The 20,735-nt window shown below is 42.2% G+C and overlaps 1 protein-coding gene across 1 annotated transcript in view; it reads right to left on the reverse strand.

The window, feature by feature from the left end:
* MORF4L1 (mortality factor 4 like 1) overlaps positions 1-17,097 on the reverse strand; it is a gene marked incomplete in the record, with an annotated part of 852,677 nt that extends 835,580 nt beyond the window's left edge. The window contains 1 exon segment of the mRNA XM_044077694.1: positions 16,967-17,097.
* Between the last annotated feature and the right edge of the window lie 3,638 nt (positions 17,098-20,735).

The following is a 20,735-nucleotide window of genomic DNA, read 5'->3' on the forward strand; positions in this document are numbered from 1 at the left end:
CCCCTGATCAAAGAAATGAGATCCTCAGCCAGGCTGAGCATTTGTGAACTAGAGGTAGGCCTGTGTGAGGGGGTTTTAGCAGTCAAGGCCTTAGAAGATTTAGCTGCTTTAGCCCTAGAAAAAGCCTTGATAGACAGATGCAGGGGGCCTAGCAGCTCCACGTGCAGGAGTAGATATGTCTAAAGGAATAGTATCTGATAAATCCTGGGAACCTGCTACAGCAGGGGAAATTTCAGTAGCAGATTCAGCATTGCTTTGTGAGGCCTCGGCTATAGGAGGCATGCTTCTGGCCGAAGGAAGAACCGTGGATTCGGTTTCAGCCAAAACCGAGACACTCGCGGTTGGCTTAACCGTGGTTTCGGCCGAAACCGCGGACCGCGAGTGTCGGTCCTTTTCCTTACGCTTTTTAGCTAATTGTGAAGTCGGAGTCTCCGACGGCATTTTGTAAGCAAAAGCGGGACAAAAAAACTCCTCTGCAAACTCCGACCGACGTCTAAGTGTCCGTCGGTTGAAGGAAGCACAGGCTAGACAAGCTGCTACGTCGTGGTCTGGGCCTAAGCAAGGAAGGCAGTAAGAGTGGAAATCCTTATGAGGTATTTGTTTCCCACAAGTTAAACAGTCATTTACTTTTTCTGACATCGGCTGAGGCAAGAAAGAGTCCCCAACGGGGTACTTAGCTTTTTTGAAGTCTTCGGTAGTAGTAATCTCTGGATCTGACCGACCGGCACTTGCGAACAGCTTCTGCTTCGGGCACCGCGCGGCAAGAAAGAGTGAGGAAAATGGCGTCGGCTGATGCCTTTATACCCAATTCACAGCAGCTATGACGTCGGGTGAAGTGCGACATCAGCAGAGGCCAGACCCAGACTTTGGAATCCGGCCGACCGAAAGGCTGCCTGAGGCAGGACAACCCATATGTTAGGACTGCAGATGCATCCTTGAAGGACATCTGTACTATGTTCATCGTGCATACAGCTGCAGTCATAACAGATGGGTAGAATCCCAAAGCTAAGAAAAGGGTGGTAGGCACTAGGTTGTACTAGGAGGAGCCAGGATGCCCTGCAAGACTGCAGTGGCAAAGCCTGCTCTAGTTTTGGAGTATAATGGTAGGTGGTAGTGCTTGGAGAAGGTATGCACAGAACTCCCAAGTGGCTGCTTCCAAAATATCTTTGGTAGGAACTCCTCTGAGGAAAGCTGCGGAGGTAGCTGTGGCCCTTGTGGAGTGAGATCTGATGCCTGTAGGTACTGTTTTGCCATGAAAAGAATAGCAAAAGCGTATGCAGTGGGCTATCCATTTTGAGATTGTCTGTTTGGAAATTGGCTTTCCTTGAGCTCCTACATCATAGGACACAAAGAGCTGTTCTGATTTTCTGAAAGGCTTTGTTCTGTCCAAATAATAACGCAGTTGTCTGTGGATGTCCAAGGAATGTAGTAATCTCTCCCCTTTGTTTTGATGATTAGGATAAAAGGTAGGTAAGTGTATGGCCTGATTCAAAGCTACCCTGGATACCACTTTAGGCATAAAGGACGGGTTAAGTTCATAAGGAAACTCTGTCCTGATGGAAGATGATAAAAGGCTGCACAGCCATGAGAGCTTGTAGTTCTGAAACTCTACGAGCTGAGGTAATAGCCAGAAGGAAAGCTGTTTTCCAGGATAAATATTGCAAATCTGATGAGGCAGCTGGCTCAAAGGGAGGCAAGGTCAGTTTTTCCAGAATGAAATTGAGATCCCAAGCAGGTATTGGTTGTTTCCTTGGGGGGGGTCAGATTCTTAGCCCCTCTGAGGAACTGTCTTAAAAGAGGGTGAGAGAATAAGGGTGGATCAGTGTTGTATTCTGCAGAAATGGCTGAGGCATGGATTTTGATGGAGGAGAATGAAAGTCCACTGCTTAGCAGCTCAGCTAGATACTGTAGTATTTGAGGTAAATTCAGTTTTCCAGGATCCTGACCCTTTTTCTCATTCCAGACACAAAACCGTTTCCATTTTGCGGAGTAAGCTTTTCTAGTTGACGGCCTTCTAGCCTCCAAAATGACATCCTGCACCTCCTTGGAGAGTAGGGTCTGTTGTGATGCTAAGGAATCTTCCATGCGGCCAGATTGAGTGTTTTTAGCTGGCTGTGAGGAGTTTTGAAGCTGTGCTGAGTCAGGAGAAGAGGCATTAGAGGCAGGGTCCATGGTGGGGAATGCGTCAGGCTCCTCAGGAGTGGGTACCAGTGTTGTCTTGGCCAGTCTGGAGCAATAAGAATCATCTTTGGTCTGTCTGCTCTGGTTTTCAATAGAACTTTGGGCAGCAGAGGAAGAGGTGGGAAGGCATAAACTGTCATTGATGTCCAACTGAAAGAGAGAGTGTCCACTCTCCAGGCCTTTGGATGGAAAATCCTTGAGCAGAATTTTGTCAATTGGTGATTTTTGTGGGAGGCAAAGAGATCTATGTCTGGCCTTCCCCATGCTTGGATTATTTCTGAAAAAACTTTTGGATGCAACTTCCATTCGTGTGGGTCTGTCATATTTCTGCTTAGGTTGTCTGCCAGCGTGTTTTCCTTGCCTGCAAGTACTGTGCTTGTAGTTCAATTTGTAAGTCCATGGCCATGTTCCAAAGGGACATGGCCAGTCTGCATAAGGGGTATGAATGTGTTCCTCCCTGTTTATGTACCACATAACTGTGGTGGTGTCCGTTCTTATCAATAGTTGACCTGGTTGCATAAGGTCTTTGAAAGCTATAATAGCATTTATTACTGCTAGCATTTCCTTTTGATTGATGTGAAGCTGCTTTTCTTTTTGGGACCATTTGCCCTGAATGCACTGATCTGCCATGTGCGCCCCCCCCCAGGCATAGTCCGAGGCATCTGTTGTGATGACTTGATTTGTTTGAGGCTTGCTGAATGGAAGACCTGTGTTTGCTTGGCATGCTTGAGCCCACCACAGAAATTCCTTTTGAAGACATGGAATAAGTGGTATTATTGTTTCCAAACTGTGGCTGTGTTGAGACCATAGGTTTTTCAGGTACCATTGAAGTTTTCTCATATGCAGCTTTGCACATGGGATTAGTAAGATGCAAGATGCCATGAATCCCAGAGCCTGCAGGATTTTCCTTGCAGTCAGCCTGGTGCAATTTGCTAGTGTTCTGAAGTATTGAGTTAGTTGCCCCTGCTTCTCTGGCATGAGGTAGGCCATCCGGGTGTTTGTGTCCAAGTTGGCACCCAGGAAAATTATCTTCCGAGAGGGTATTAGCCTTGATTTCTTTTTGTTGACTGTGTATCCCAGAGAATTCAACAACATTATTACATAAACCAGATGTTTCAGAAGAATGTGCTTGCTGTCCGCTTGGATCAGGCAGTCGTCCAAATAGGGGTAAATTTGTATCCCTTGAAGTCTGCAGTAGGCAATTACTGATGCCAGGCATTTCGTGAATACTCTGGGCGCAGTAGATAAGCCAAAGGGCAATGCAGAGAATTGATAATGGGTTGAACCTGCAAGAAATCTGAGGTATCTTCTGCAATTTTGTCTGATTGGGACATGCAGGTATGCCTCCTTGAGGTCCAATGTTACCAGCCAAGACTCCTTGCCCAGCATGGGAAGAAGCTGCTGTAGAGTGAGCATCTTGAATTTTGGTACAAGTAGAAATGTGTTTAGGATGGATAGGTCCAGAATAGGTCTCCAATCTTTTCCCTTCCTTGGTACCAGGAATAATCTGGAATAAAACCTTGACCTTGTTCGTGTAGGTACCTCTTGAATAGCTTTCATGTCTATAAGCTATGTAATTTGCCTTTGTGCCTCTGCCCTTTGATTGTGTGGCAGGTTTGGCATGCCTCTCATTTTTGGAAGGGTGTGAAAATGGAATCTGTAGCCTCTGTTTATAATGTCCAGGATCCATTTGTCTTTTGTGACAATATGCCAATTTTTTGAAAATAACGCCAGTTTTCCTCCCAAGGGTGCTGCCATTTGAGTCTTGCTTGGCATGCAAAGGGGAAAGTCATTGGGCTTGCTTTCTGAATGATTGCAAGTTATCCTCACCACCTCTTTGTGTAGGAGCTTGCCATTGTCTGCCTCGAAACAATCCTTGGGATTGTCCTCTGCCCCTCGGGTGCCTGTATCTACCTCTTTGGGGTCTATCCGTGGCTGGAAAGGACCAATTTTTGGAAGGCCAATTTCTACTGAAACGTGGGGGTTGTACCTGTAGAAAATCTTTCACAGTTTGCATTGATTTAGCCTTTTCCTCCATTTTCCTTAATACCTCTTCGGCATTAGCACCAAATAATACATCCTTTTGTAGAGGGGCATCTAGTAATTTAGCTTTGACATGATCAGGCAAGGTTTGTTCCTTGAGCCAGGCATGTCTAAGTATGACTGATCCTGTAACAGCAGCTCTACATGAGGCCTCTAGAGCATCAAAACCACATTGTAAGGTATGCTTACCCACTTGTTCTGCACTATGCATCAAATCCTGCAACTCCTTCAAGTCTGGTTGTTCAGGTTGTGACATTTTACTTTTCAATTGTGATAACAAAAACTGTTGGTATTTTAGCATATGGAACTGACAGTTTAAGGCCCTCATGGTTAAGGTAGCCGAGGTATATACCTTTTTTCCCCACCTTTCTAAGGATCTGGAATCTCTCTCAGAAGGTAATGGATTTTTAGCAGTGGAGGCCTTAATTCCCTTGGGGCCCTGTGAGATGGTTTCTGGGTCAGCAGCATGCCTTTTGTATAGAAATTGGTGCGAGTCAGGAGCCCTGTAGTACCTGTCCGGCTTGACTGGGGCTGGAGGCAGAGAATCCGGGTTAAAGCAGGCCTCCGAGTAAACATAATCTAGGATTGTCCAAGACAGGAGGTATAGCCAGAGGCCTGTGCTGAGGTAGCAAGAGAAATTCCCTAAGCCTTTTCTTGGAATCTGAATAATCTTGGCCTTCCCAGTGGAAGTGTTCCCTTAAGGTATGCAAGGTTTCCCCAAATGAATAATCCTCTGGGGGGGATACAGAAGGAATGGACTCCTCTGCATCAGAGTCTTCAAAAGGGGAGTAAGAATGTTCCTGATCATCAGAGTGCTCTGAAATAATGGAGCCCTGATCAGAGGAGGGGGATTCTTCCTCCACTCTGGGCCTTTTGTCCAGTGGGGGTTGAGAACCCCTGATAAGAGTAATTAAATCCTCAGCCATTTTAAGCATCTGTTTTTTTAGGCATGGGGCCTGGAGATGGGCCCTGTGTAGCTTGTCTCTTAGAATGCATGGCTGCTTTAGACTTGGTGAAAGCCTTAATGGAAAAAGAAGAGGAAGGTCTGAAGACACCTTGAGTGGAGGTAGACCTGTCCACATTTTAAGGTTCAACGCCAGGAGTGGCTTCGGTATCTGTAGTCGGGGTGTGGGCCGAGGAGCCTGCGACCTCGGGCACAGGAGACACCGCCAATGAAGTGTCGTCGGTAGTCAGGGGCTGCGTAGGCGCCTCGCTGAGAACCGGACCACGTGTAGTCAGCTTTGGGGTGGTGTCGGTAGAGGCCGCGGACCTCGAGTGTCGGTCCTTATCTTTGCGTTTTTTAGACAAAACTGGAGTCAGAGTATCCGACGACATAATATAGTTAAATGTTTTTCCAAAATAATGCTGGGCGAACTCCGCCCGACGCTTAATGGTACGTTTGTTGAATGTAGCACAAAAGCGACAGACCGAGACGTCGTGGTCTGGGCCTAAACAAGGTATACAGAGGGAATGGAAATCCTTATGCGGTATTTGCTTCCTACATGAAATACAATTATTAACTTTGTCTGACATCGGTCTGAGGCAAGAAAAGTTTCAACGGGTACTTAGCTTTCAAGAAGACTTCGGTTGAAAAATATTCATAATCTCAGGAGCTGGCCGACCGGCACTTGCGAACTGCTTCTGCTTCGGGCACCGCGCGGCAAGAAAGACTGAAGAAAATGGCGTCGGCTGGTTCCTTTATACCCCTGTCGCACTGACGTCAGGGAAGAAGCGACGACAACCGACGCCGGACCTAGACTTTGGAATTCGGCCGACCGAGGACCCGCCTGACAGCAGAAGAACCCATCTGTTATGACTGCAGCTGTATGCACGATGAACATCTTCATTATAAGGAGAAGTACTGGCAGCAAATGCTAAAAAATCTACTTTTCCCCCCTACTAAGACTTACTCCTACAACAAAAGCACTTTCAAAGTCCTTAGCCAAACCAACTCACCTATACAAGTGGTTCCCTCTGCTAAACTTGTTGGCATTACTACTTGACGAATTACCTCAAGTTTGACATCCCCATTCAACAAAATATTAAGAAAACCCCTCCAAAAACTAGGCATGCTATACAGAAATAATTGCTTCCTCTCAAACTCCACTAGGCAAACTCTGGTCACTACTTATCTTCTTCCCTCATTATATGGAGCACATCTCCTTACCAATCTAACCACCTCCACCTCCTCCAAACTAGAAAACTGCTATAATAAAATCTCTAAATTTGCCACCAAATCCAGAAATTCCACCCATCACAGCCTTACCCTACAATCTCTGAACTGGCTTGAACTCTCAAACTACCTCCAACTTACCACTGCACACAGACTTCTACTTCACCCGACTAAATGTCGTGCTCTAGCAAATATCCTTCCCCCTTACACCCCCAGCAGAACGCTCAGATCCGAACATCAAAACTTAATTGCTATACATAAGCCAAACGTCCTCCTGGCCAACTTCTCCTCTCTTTCTCCTTAGGAAAGAAATGGAATTCCCTTCCTTCCACTCTTAGGACTATACCAAACTCAGAGAGCTTTAAATCCCAGCTTTTCAAATACTGCTCTTCTAAATGGAAATGTACCTGCTTTCACCCTACCTAAATCCAACTAAATATTTGCCTCCAGGATGCTACCTAAATCCAACTAAATATTTGCCCCCAGGATGCTTTCTCATAAGTCCCTAACCTCTCTAGTATTCTCCCATAGTTACTTCACCTTGAGTATGTCTATACTCTCTACAATTTCCAAGACCTACTTATCATACAACATAACTGTGTAAATATTGTAAATGGTATCTTATGTTAAATGAGTGCATGCAAAGTGTTTCTACCTCTATTTTTAAAGGTGTGTTTCTTAGAATGCTTGTATCAATGTATCTTTATTACCCACTGAACAACCATAAGCTATTTTGTTTGACTGTGGGACTCTGTACAGACTCTGTAAACTGTCCTATACAATGTATCTCTCTGTAAGTCCTATACTTTGTATCTCTGTTTATCCACTATATCTGCACTGTAGTATGAGCTTTTCTCCCCGGGCCTCTACTGAAAACAGGTCCTTTGGACCCAGTGGACTTCCCCGGTAATCAAAGTATAAATAAATAAAATAAATAAATAAAATTAAAAGCATCTAGGGCTACAGCCACTGGTTTTGGGGTTTCTACCTTCAAGTGTCACAGTACCTATGCAAGTAGCATATGCCCCCCTCCAAGAAACATCAGGCTGATGCTAGTATAAATCAGGGGTCTATGTTAGTTCGCTGAAATGGTACTCCGGCAAACACCTATTCAGCGACCCGTAATCAGTGAAAATTGCTTCAGCAATTTGCCGAGTTTACTAAGGGCAACAAAATAGTTGCCCGAAGCACAACAGACCAACTTTTAGTTGACTTGAACCCACCCACGTGGGGGGCTTCATCCCCACTTCTCCCCTAACTATATACACCAACTGTAAGATCGCACTACAGTGGAGAAAAGGGCAAAGTTCTATAGTTGTCCGTTGGGTTTTGGGTAACTATTTTGTTGCCCTTAGTGAATTCAGTGAAATCACTGAAGCGAGTTTCACTGATTATGAGTCGTTCAATAGGTGTTCGCCAGAATAACATTTTGGCGACCTAATATAGAATTTAAATCAGGCATTCACCAATGCCATCTTACAGCTTTCATGCTTAGTGTACTAAAGTAATAATTATTAAAAGTTAGTAGAAAAGGCCAAAAGGACCTAGAAAGAGCAAGGAAGAATGCTCTCATCCATGAAGGAGCAACATGGAAAAATAGGACTCCAACTGTTATTCAGATTTAAGCATGTCCAAGGCTTTGACAATAAGAGGAGGAAAGGGGAAGGAAAAACTAATAAGGATACCCTACCCTAGTATGCCCCAACTCAAACATCTACCATTACTGTAAGTTCCTATACAGCTGAGTTTGGAAAAGGTTCATGGTAAAGGAAAGGCTTTGCTAACCCCCCCTCCCTGGTAGCTGCTTAAAGGAAGGCGGCATCTAGACATATGTGGATGCCCTTGGTTCTGCAAAGAGCAATTACTGGAGCTAGATACTTTTCAAATGCACTGGCAGCAGCACAAACCAAGCAGCAATGAGCAAGACAGTAAATTGAGTGTAAGTTTCATGCTTTAAACATCTGAGTAAGCACATGTGGTCCCTTGGAGATTGTAATGTGAAGAGTAAGCATCCTTAAAATCTAGGGTTACCATCAGGGCCTTTAGGAGATGGATGGTAACAAGGCATGTAGAGTTAGCACTGTGAATTTTGGTGAATGCCACTTAGAAATCCATTTTAGATCTTTCAGAACTAAGTTCCCTCTCTTCTGGGGACCAGGAAGATCCCTGAATAAAATCCTTTGTTTTTTTAATCCACTGGCTGTATATCACCATCTATGCCAAAAAGGACTTTCAGATGGGGGTACATGTCTTTGATCTCTTAACACGGGGGGGGCATCCCTGATGTCTTGAGAATATTTGCAAATTTAAGTCTATACCATTTTGAATACCCGCGGTAGTGGTGCTGTGGTAGCATTGTCGCCTCACAGCAAGATGTTGTCCCGTTCGATTCTCAGCTAGAGCGTCTTCTGTGTGGAGGCATGCGTGAATGGGCGTACCTTCGTTGAAGGTTATGCGTCAGGGCTGGTAACTTGGCGCGTAAAAATCCACTACCAAACATTAGCGGACCGGAGTTCCGCTGTGGCGACCCCTAACCAAGATAAGCCGAAAGACACAGCAACCGTTTTGAAATATAAGAGACCAGTCTGACTTTGGTTATTGCTTTCCAGACTGAAATCCTGACAGTCTTCCACCTATCCTGACTGGGATAGGGCTGTGGTAGAAGGGTGAGAATTTGGGTAGGAAGTGGAATTGGGGGAGGGAAGGCATCCTTGTAGCCAAGGCTAATTCCAGACAGAACATGACCTGTTGTGCCCCCTTGGCTTTTATATTCTTCATGCCATTTCTTCTTGAACTGGTCCTACTTTAACTTTTTCTAATGTACCTTTACTTTGACTATGACAGCAGAAACCTGGTTTTGATGAATAATTCCTGTCATATCATGACAAGGGGGATTTATTAGGTTGCACAACTTTTCACCTTTTTTCTTAAACACTTCACTAGCAGGGTTCTCAAAGACCAGCTACTTATCTAAAGGGGGGAGGGCATTTATGAGCTCTTCTTTGACATCTTCCATCATGGGGTGTAGCCTCAGCCAGGCATGCTTTCAAATCACAAAACCCAGAGTGGCTGCCCAGAGATGTTTCATCTATGGCATCATATTCACATTTATTAAACTGTCTCACCACCTGATTAGCAGTACAGTTGAGTTAAATGTTTTTCCCTCAGATCAGCATCAAAACACATCCCCACTTAGTTCCTAGATGGTCTATGAGAGCTATCTGGGACTTGCTCATATGTATTTGACAGCTGACTGCCCTGAAGGCAGGGTAGCAGTTGTATATACTTTTTCCCCAAACCAAACACTTTTCTTTAAGAGAAAGAATGAGGACACAATCAATGTAAACCACTTTTTCTGGATTCATGGACGCCACTGCTGGATCTACCACAGGATTCTTATACAAGTTACTTATGTGACCCTTATGAGTCTGTAGAACCTGTCTTTTTATTTATTTTATTTTTGAAACGGGACTGACAGTCTAATTCCTGCCTGCAGGCTCTGCTGAGCTTTAGACTTTATCCCTGTCAAGCCACTGTTGTACAGAAAGGAGGAAGCAGACCCAATCAACTTTTAAGTCACAGACACCTGTCAGGTGTGATTAATAAAGGTTGATGTACAATAGCACATTGCTCCATTGAACAAGTCTGTTTTTTTTCTATAACATGGACACTACATGACTTATTTTAGTTATATGTTTATTTAATTTGGACAGCCTGTTAACCAAGTCCACATTCAGCTGAGACTTAGAGGCAAACTTCACAAATACAATTCACTGTGCAACTATAATACAAACAAAATACAGAAAATACTTAAAAGCAAAGTAATTACACATATAAACATTTCAATCTTTCAAACACAGAGAATTCTAGCATTTTTTTTATAAAAGAGGTGGTAGCAGAAGAAAATATGATGTGGTTACAGAGAACTTATAAGGGGCAAATAAAGCCGATCCAAGGTGATTAACAAGAGAAAACAGGCAGAAAAGGAGATGAAAAGACAGATGACTGGATAACTGAAAATACATAGCAATACTGAAAAGTACTGAAAAGGGTAGGGTAAGAGAAGTATTACTAGGACTGTTGCTTGAGAATATCCAGACATCTGTGCATACACAATTCATCTTCTATTGCTTTAAATCCTAAAAATAAGTTGGGAATCTATAGAATACAAAATCCTATACTAAAACTGGCTTTAATAGCATAATGATAAAAGAGGAATCCATTTAGTAAATCTGTAATGAAACCTCACAAGTCTGTTTTCTGTATTTTAACAGACTTCTACATGGTATAAACTAGCTACATTAACTTTCTGAAGAGATGAGTCTATAAAGTACGACCTCAGTAAGAAGTTAAACCATACTGACCACCAAATATTTTTCTTGTGATCAGGGCTTCACCTTCTGTAAAATCTAATTTGCCTAACACCACTGCATCTTAAAAGTTAGCAAACTGTACGGGGCTGTTTTTGAAGGCAGCATCTGAATTTGCCATCCATGAAAGATCTTCCTTGAAATTATCTCCTGCTTCTCAAAGCTCTCCCATCCAAAATGATCAATTCCCAAGATGTATCATTATAACAAAAGTCAAAAGAGCACCTGAGGAAAAAAAAATGCTTATGCTTCAGAGACACCGGCAAATTCTTTCCCGTTTTCCATACTTTGTTCTCCGTGCTTTCTTCTATCTGCCTACTAACTGTGAAAGACTACTTCACTATCTATTAAATCACACTCAATCTGGGTTTCTTCTTTTGCTTAAACGATTGCTTCAGCCTTCGATTTTTAGTTAGTTTCAGTTACATTTATTGTATACACTGCTGACTGAAACATTTAACTGTTTCACTTGCTCTTTACTCACCAGTTCCACAGTTAAAGTGTGTGTGTGTGTGTGTGTGTGTGTGTGTGTGTGTGTGTGTGTGTGTGTGTGTGTGTGTGTGTGTGTGTGTGTGTGTGTGTGTGTTAAAATGCCACTTACTCAGAGTGGCCGAAAAAAATCTCTTGTAAAATCATGTCCATTTCATTTTGTTTTGCCTTATGGCCCAGTAGTGACTGAAAAAGGTCTCATCAGTCCACCATCCCAGTAACCAAATGTCATATAAATAAATGATATGGAAATATGTATGCAAATAAGTATACTTAAGAATATTAAATATTACAAGTTCTCAGGGCCAGTGATTTGCTGTTAAGACAAGTTGAAACATTCTGAAATCAGAAAGACAATACAAGCAGCCCACTCAGAAACCAGTCAAGTAAATAATTTCAGAAAAAATTTTAAAAGTTGTTGCCTAGGCCTCAAGAAAACCACTACTCACTGATCACCACAAATTTCTCTAATCAGCATGCACAGTTTCCTAAGGAATTATCAGTTTGCAATTCAATGCACACATTTTGGGTAAATGTGGGACTCTCCCTCAGAGGGGTTCTTGAGGTGTCATCAGGATAATTACAAAACAGGAAACCCTTAGGTAAAAGAACAGCTCCATATCTGTCGCAATGACCACTGAAGTGTATAGTGTACAATGAAGCAGTTCAGATGAGATAAAAAGTACCCCACAACTTAAATATGGCTTGCAGTCACACAACCTTTCTTATAACAAAAAAAAAAAAAGATTAAGCAATATTTCACGGGTCTATATTATACAAGTGAACGCAATGAATTGCAAACGCTTTATAAACCAACCCACAATCTTCGAAAATCCAAAATGTCGAACACACGGATCGGCGATTTTTTTCCCAGGGGAAAAAAAAAATCACTGATCCATTAAAAAAAAAAAATCAACACACAAAATAAGGCCCACACCCCAGATAAGGGGGGGCTGTGCCCCCCCCCACTTAAATATACCAACTCCGAGATTGCACCACAGTGAAGGAAATGGCAAAGTCCCAAAAACTGCCCAGTGTTTTTTCCCCTAGGGAAAAATGCTGTTCTGTGCTTTCGGTATTTTGCCATTTCACATAATGATGTTACACTAAACACCGCTCGCAATTCATTGCATTCTCTAAAATAATAGGGACCCATATTTCACATGGTAGTAATATGGTGGAAGTTCAAACCAGATGAGTGTAACAGACTGACTGCAAATGTCAACTGTAAAACCAAATACTCAAATAATGATTACAACTGTATATCTACATATGATCCTACAGACTTCACAATTACATGCCAATTATGTCAATGATGCACTTGAAATGCATTTACAATTATGTGCATTAGCTGGGAAGAGTTGCAGTATAATTTGTCTTGAATGTTTTGTAAATAGGCAAAGAAACCTACAGTCTGTTTTTCCTAGAAACAGCTTATAAGATGTTATGGGAAAAACAGCTTGATGTTGACTCTGTTAAGCTGCTCCTCTTACTTAAGCTTAGACAGTTATTCATGGTGGCCTGTTTTTAAAACACTTATTCATGTCTGCCGGTACTCATGTGAATGAGGTGTGAAACATCTGCCACAGCCCAGCTTTCTGAAATGTAAAATTCTTCTTACTTTCAGGAAAAAGCACTTACTCTGAACAAGTATAGCAGCTTTTTGTTTACTTGATCAACTTAAATGCATTTTTTAGCATTTAAACTGTTTAATTATATTATAGTACAAAAGGGTGTAAATTTAGTACTATTTTTATAGCACATTCTTCTAGAAGCTCTGTGCGGTCTGCCACTGATACACTGCATACTCTATGTAGCCTACACAGTAGTTTCTAGGCATTTAGATGAACACAGGGTATTTGATACTTCGGGTACAAATTTAATATAATTCATTTCACCATTTGATGAACTGCTTTAAGCTGCAAGGTAGTGTAGCCTAACCACGTGTCCGTAAGTCAAGCTCAGTATACAACTGGGTACTGTATATTTGACTGGAAATAAAAATAATGTATGACTTAGCTGTATTTGTTGCTGTTGGCAGTTTCTATTTCTACATGCACTAGGGGGCCAAAACAGGAATTGTTTACCCAAACTCTCGCTGTGCAATTTGGTGAGACAAAATAACTTAACCTGCAATTCAGCACTGGCTGTGAATTTTGCTGAATCATGGGTTAGGCTACTTGGATGTGCTCAATGTACACAGCTTTTCTCAAGCTGCAAGTTCCTTATGCCAAGTCCCCAGCAGTCTACTGAAATGTTATCAACCATTTCTCTTTTACCTTGGGTATAAATATGCCTTGAGTTATGTACAAAGTATTTTTTTGAAGTCTCGCCTAGTATTTACCAGTCTTCCACTCAAACACAAAATAAAAAGTTTTAAAGGACTACCACAGTAAGAAAAATATCAGCACATCTTGCCAATTTATTCATTAATTGCATCTTCGTGTCACTCTGTCAGTAGAATTTGTTCTACAATCAAATGGCATGATAGAGGCTGTCATCATCATCTAAAGATTTTTACTCTTGCAATGCGTTCTTTGTCCCAGAAATTCTTTACCATCCCCCGTTGACTTCATTCACTTTTTGTGGGAGATCTCAACTGCAGCTTTAAGAACTAAATGTTTCTGTGCAATTTTAGTAAGCACGCCTCACAGATGTTGCTCGTTCGATTCTCATTTAGACTGTCTTCTGTGTGACGACATGCGTGAATGGGCCTTCCTTCGTTGAAGGTTGTGCGTTAGGCCCAGCAAGCCAGCATGTAAAACTCTACTGCCAATCATTAGCGGACCGGAGTTCCGCTGTGGCGATCCCTAACCGGGAAAAGCCGAAAGACGCAAATTCTCAGTGATTTACATTTATTGGCAATTTACATGAACCCTTTTAGTTTTACCTGTAGAAAATGATTAAAGGATCACAAAAAAATTAAACGCTTCTTCAGCTAAACTAAGTATCCTCTTTCACTTACTTCATCAGCCTGAGGTAACAAGTTTCCCTGTACTACTCATTAAAATGAGATAAAACAGCTGAGAGTTGAATATTTTGCCAAGTTAGTCTGCATTTCCAGAGGCTCAATAAGCTTATGGTTGGGGGGGTAAGGGGGGGGGGGCAAGGTTACAAACTCCTTGACATGCAGGGTCTTCCTGGATCAAAAATTTATTAATAGACAATGAGACAAACAGCCAGTGAGATAAATTCATAGAGGAAGTACCATGACACTTCATGATGCTCCAGTGGCGTTGAAGGATAAAGATCTAACTATGGATCCAGCAAACCGGGTTTGATTAGTGGCTCGGGCAACTGATTGAGTTACAGGGAAGGGTGCACCCTTCAAAAGTGGGAGACACTTACTGATACGCTCCAGAAGGGGACCCATGGTCCAAAGACAGGAGTTGCCCTCAGACATAATCAATGAGTATGGGGATAGGGCAAAGGGAGTGGGCAGGTAATAAAAAAATCCCCTCTCCCAGACGGAAGTAAAGGCAAACTGAGCCCCCAAAACACCCTCAGGATCCAATGACTAGCTCCAGAGATAATGAAGTAAGTGTGCAGAGGGGTGGTGAAGTGTAGCTGGTAGATCCGGTGTGGAAACACGAGGTCCAAGGGGATGAAAGAAAAGTTGGACAGGAAAACAATGCTACAGATGCAAAGTCAAACTATTTGTATACAGCATCATATGAATCATTTAATAGGAAGGAAAATATACTCTGGCAATAGGAAAATTGTGTTTATGGAGCAGCTGTTCTTTAACAGCTCACAGAAATTCATAAATCTTGTACGAAAAGGTGTGCTGCCCCTCCATCAGCTAGCAAATGATCTCCCTCCTTTCCATTTATTCTACTTCAACCTTCATAAAGCCAACTGCCGTGCATCCACAATGCAAAGATACCCCTGTGATCACCCCTCCACTAATACCTGAACAATCTGTATCAACACTCTTGGGGAAAACGTATCTAGTGAATCTAACCTTTATCCTAATGTGCTTTTTCCTGCATTTTTCATGAAATCCTAAGTATCCCTTCTATTTTTTTACGCATTTACCTGTAAGTAGCCATCTTTGTAAAACTTAGAATTCTGAAGTTGTGTGCTTACCACCTTTTGAATTATATCAGGTAAATACCATTTTTAAAGTTTAACTTTAAAATGTACTCCAGTGGCATGTACAGCTCATTTCTAAGGTGTCAAGATGTGTAGACTTACTAACCAATTATTATTCCTAAACAAAAAACTTACTAAGATATAGTAATATTACCTCCCAACCACAACTTAGTACTCTAGTCTTACAGTTCAGAATTCCAAACTGGTGATTTGTGCTCCTTGCATATAAAGCAATATTCAGGCACTCAGCTGAACACAGGCATTTGGTACTGTAGACATAAAAATCAATTAAATTTCCCAGTTTGGAGAGCTGTTCCAAGTTACAAAGTGGCTTAATGCAGACACATGCAGAAATTCAGAGGTTTCCAGCTTCACCCATAAATTTTTATAGTGCATTTCAAATGTGGTCACATTATCTGTTGACTTTCAAAGTTCCGGCCTTATCCACTTCTTCAGAATAAATACATCAGGCAAAGCACTCTTGGCCCCCTCTTCAGTAAAATGTCACAAGTCTTATTCTATAAAGAGCCAAGGCTATGAAAAGCTATAAACTTCTCAATACAGAGGCAAGTCCAGTGAAGTCTTAGGTTCACAGGAAAAAAATTACACACACACACATTTATTTTTATATCACAGCTCTAATGAAAATCGCAGACAGAGCATTAATGCAAGTCACCTGGCTACTACACCATTTGTGGTTAGGTTTCTCTGCACAACACTTCAAAGAGAAACACATAATGCTTCCCTATACAACAAACTTCCAAAGAAAGAGTAAAATTTTTCAGTCAGGATAACTCTCTATAAAGCAATCATGGAAACAGACGTAATAGCAACCAAAACTAAATTTCTCCCATTCATTTTTACTATCCAATGTACTTGTACTACAGCCAACAGTCTATTTTTGGAAAGCCCTTCCTCAAACACTGTACATGCGTTGAGCCAGCCATGCATACTCCATACTTAATTTCTCCTTAGTAAGGCTTTAAGAGAGAGACAGAGCACACTAGATGGGAAAAACTGTATGGACTCATCTAGTGGGTATTACATGTTCATCAAGGAATACCATACTGTAGTGTTTTCTGTTTTTGTTTGACAGAACTTAATAAAGGAAGACTATGACTCTGCTATATTCCTAAAGCAAGACTATGACTCGTATTCTTATAGAACCACACTGCAGGAATGGTACTGGCATGTACATTCAGCCTCATGCTACAAGGTACTGTTCTTGTGAAAGCTCTTTTTTATGGCTTATGCGTGTAGTCTGTCACTCACACAATTGTGCCTCAGACTTAAACTCCAAAATGTACCTTCCAAGCCCATACTTCACTTCAATGACTGTTCTGCAAATTGCCTTTTTTCTGGATTTAGTCAGTAAAATGGTTAGTTGGAGTCCCCCCTTTGGATTTGCCTGGAAAAAAATAAATTTCCTGCCCACTATAGAGATCCTTTACATTGCACTGAGCAAAATGTTGCAATGAACAGACGTCTAATGGAAATACAGCAAGACCTACTATATGAAAGTATGTCTGTGTGTGAATGTTATCGTTACATTTTACATCAGACGGCATGGTGTAATGGATAAAGCAATGAGCTAAATGAGTGACATCCTACACACCTGGACTGCATTCCCATGTCCTCCACTTGTATATTCTGGGACTCCGAGCAAGTCACTTAACCAGATTCAAAGTTTCCAGGTCCATCCATGAAAACTGGACAGGTGTGTTTAGTTGGTCTTTTCCAGTTAATAGGGCTAAACAACATAAAACATAAATTCACAGATGTACTACTTCATTAATGGTAGAATGTTAACAGCTTATAGTTATTTTTCTTTCTCTTTTGGTCTATACTGGTATTAGTAAAGCATTTTGAAATTACCACAAAAGCACAAGAAAACACAAGTGTCACAGCCTTGACAGATCAGGACATGAAATAAAAGGTACACATAGTTTAACAAAAAACACTGTTTAAAAGGAGTTAAGGATTTACTACTAAGCACATCTTTTTGGAGTTCTGCAGTCCCTGACCCAATCAATTAGGTGCCACCTTCTGAATTACTAAGCTATCAACCGCACAAAAGGTCTGCATATACTACCTATGTGAGATAGTGAAGTGAAGCAATGCTGAACTGTTATTCAGTGCAGTCCTGTGTTATGACTGCAAATGACAAAGCTCAGGACCTCTGAGCTGGACAGGGAGAAGTTCTGTGAAAAAAAGTCTTAGTACTTCAAATGTAAGCACATAACTGACAACTGAGGTTCGACAGAGGCGTGTAAGATTTTGTTTTTGGACCAGCAGCCATAAGGTCATACATGACCTACAAGACAAACTCAGCATATGTGGTAGCCAAAAAGGACCCCAGAAGTAAACAAGACTCTACTTGTTCTTTATGGCCTAGGGTTAGTAACAGCAACCAAAAAATATCAGGCTTTTACTGCAGGATATACTACCACCACTACATGCATATAAGACCAAATATGGAATAATACATGCAATTCTACAAACCGTGCAAATAAAAATGATGCGACAACTGAAAAGCATCTGGAAAAAAAGAAGTTATGAAGGTCACTCAGTGGAATGCAGCATAAAGCAGTAAAGGAGAAAAAGTGGAACTATGCTCAATGGAAGCCAAGGAAGATTAAGAGTCTTTGAGGTGGGTGCACAAAATGCTAAACGTGAAAGAATGAAAATGAGGTACAAAGGCACAGGCTGAAAAGGGTCAATAAATGCAGCTGAAAGGTAGTCATTCCGAAAAAAACATGACAAAGTACATTTTCAAAGTTCTGAATTCTTGAATGAGCTGCCCAAGTGGATGGCAGAAATACTAATTGAAGGAGGCCTTAAAGAGGGTATAGGACAGCTGAATGATGCTGGGCACACCTGGGTGGAGTGGAGGTAAACAGCACCTATGAGGGCAGATTACAAAAACCTTGCCTTTATACAAAGGAAACTCCAAGATGTGTGACCTAGCATTACTTAGCATGAAAACAGTACAATAAAAAGTACAGTTTTGTACCTACCATAAATGTAGATGTTAGAGTGCTAATACAGCTGCAGTCATAACAGATGGGTTTTCCTGCCGTCAGGCGGGTCCTCAGTCGGCCGAATTCCAAAGTCTAGGTCCGGCGGCGGATGTCGTCGCTTCTTCCCTGACAGAGCGACAGGGGTATAAAAGAACCAGCCGACGCCATTTTCTTCAGTTTTTCTTGCCCCAGATGTCAGGTGCCCCCAGAAGGAAGGCAATGCATAAATTTATGTAATAATGCAATGCAATATAATCAAAAAACAGAAGTTGCAAGCAAATACACCATAAAAGAATACCCCAATCAGGTTGTATGAGGAGGTGTTAGCCATTAGGCCTGTCCCAAGAGGGGAAGGAGGGAGGGAAACCTGGACTGCAGCTGTATTAGCACTCTAACATCTACATTTATGGTAGGTACAAAACTGTACTATGTTCATCGTGCATACAGCTGCAGTCATAACAGATGGGTACAATATCAAAGCTAAAAAAGGGGTGGTAGGCACTAGGTGGAACTAGGAGGAGCCAGGATGCCCTGCAAGACTGCAGTGGCAAAGCCTGCTCTAGATTTGGAGTATAATGGTAGGTGATAGTGCTTGGAGAAAGTATGTACAGAACTCCAAGTGGCAGCTTCCAAAATATCTTTGGTAGGAACCCCCCCTGAGGAAGGCTGCAGAGGTGGCTGTGGCCCTTGTGGAGTGAGACCTGATGCCTGCAGGTGCAGTTTTACCATGAAAAGAGTAAGAAAAGCGTATGCAGTGGGCTATCCATTTTGAGATTGTCTGTTTGGAAATAGGCTTCCCTTGAGCTCCGGTAGCATAGGACACAGAGAGTTGCTCTGATTTTCTGAAAGGCTTTGTTCTGTCCAAATAATAACATAGCTGTCTATGAATGTCCAAGGAATGTAGTAGTCTCTCCCCTTTGTTTTGAGGATTGGGGTAAAAGGTAGGTAAGTGGATAGCCTGATTCAAGGCTACCCTGGATACTACCTTTGGCATAAAGGAAGGGTTGGTTCACAAAGATACTCTGTCCTGATGGAAAATGATGAAAGGCTGCACAGCCATGAGGGCTTGTAGTTCCGAAACCCTGCGAGCTGAGGTGATAGCCAGCAGGAAGGCTGTTTTCCAGGACAAATATTGCAGTTCTGTTGAGGCAGCTGGCTCAAAGGGAGGCAAAGTTAGTTTTTCTAGAATGAAATGGAGGTCCCAAGCAGGTACTGGTTGTTTCCTTGGGGGTTTTATATTCTTAGCCCCTCTGAGGAACTGTCTTAAGAGGGGGTGAGAGAATAAAGGAGGATCAGTGTTCCAGGGTTCTGGCCCTTTTTCTCATTCCAAGCACAAAACCGTTTCCATTTTGCGGAGTAGGCTTTTCTAGTGGAAGGTCTTCTGGCCTCCAAAATGACATCCTGCACCTCCTTGGAGAGTAGGGTCTGTTGTGGTTTTAAGGAATCTTCCATGTGGCTAGATTGAGTGTTTTCAGCTGACTGTGAAGAGTTTTGAAGTTGTGCTGAGTCAGTAGAAGAGGCATTAGAGGCAGGATCCATGGTGGGGAATGCGTCAGGCTCCTCAGGAGTGGGTACCAATGTTGTCTTGGCCAGTCTGGATCAATGAGAATCATCTTTGGTCTGTCTGCTCTGGTTTTTAATAGAACTTTGGGCAGCAGAGGAAGAGGTGGAAAGGCATAAACTGTCATTGTTGTCCAACTGAAAAGTGCGTCCACTTTCCAGGCCTGTGGATGAAAGATCCTTGAGCAGAATTTTGCCAATTGGTGATTTCTGTGGGAGGCAGAGAGATCTATGTCTGGCCTTCCCCATGCTTGAATTATCTTTGAAAAAACTTGAGGATGCAATTTACATTCGTGTGGGTCTGTCATATTTCTGCTTAGGTTGTCTTTTCCTTGCCTGGCAGGAACTGTGCTTGAAGCTCGATTTGCAATTCCAGAGCCATGTTCCAAAGAGACATGGCTAGCCTGCATAGGGGGTATGAATGGGTTCCTCCCTGTTTATGTACCACATGACTGTGGTGTTGTCTGTCCTTATCAATAGCTGGCCTGGATGCAGCAGGTCTTTGAAAGCTGTAATAGCATTTATTACTGCTAGCATTTCCTTTTGATTGATGTGTAGGTGCTTTTCTTTTTGGGACCATTTGCCCTGAATGCACTGATCTGTCATGTGCGCCCCCCCCAGGCGTAATCCGAGGCGTCTGTTGTGATGACTTGATTTGCTTGAGGCTTGCAGAATGGTAGACCTGTGTTTCTTTGGCATGCTTGAGCCCACCACAGAAATTCCTTTTGCAGACATGGAATCAGTGATATTATTGTCTCCAAACTGTGGCTGTGTTGAGACCATAGGTTTTTTAGGTACCATTGA

The sequence above is a fragment of the Protopterus annectens genome, chromosome 7.part0, assembly GCF_019279795.1.
Source record: "Protopterus annectens isolate FY-2018-M chromosome 7.part0, PAN1.0, whole genome shotgun sequence".
Taxonomy (NCBI): domain Eukaryota; kingdom Metazoa; phylum Chordata; order Ceratodontiformes; family Protopteridae; genus Protopterus; species Protopterus annectens.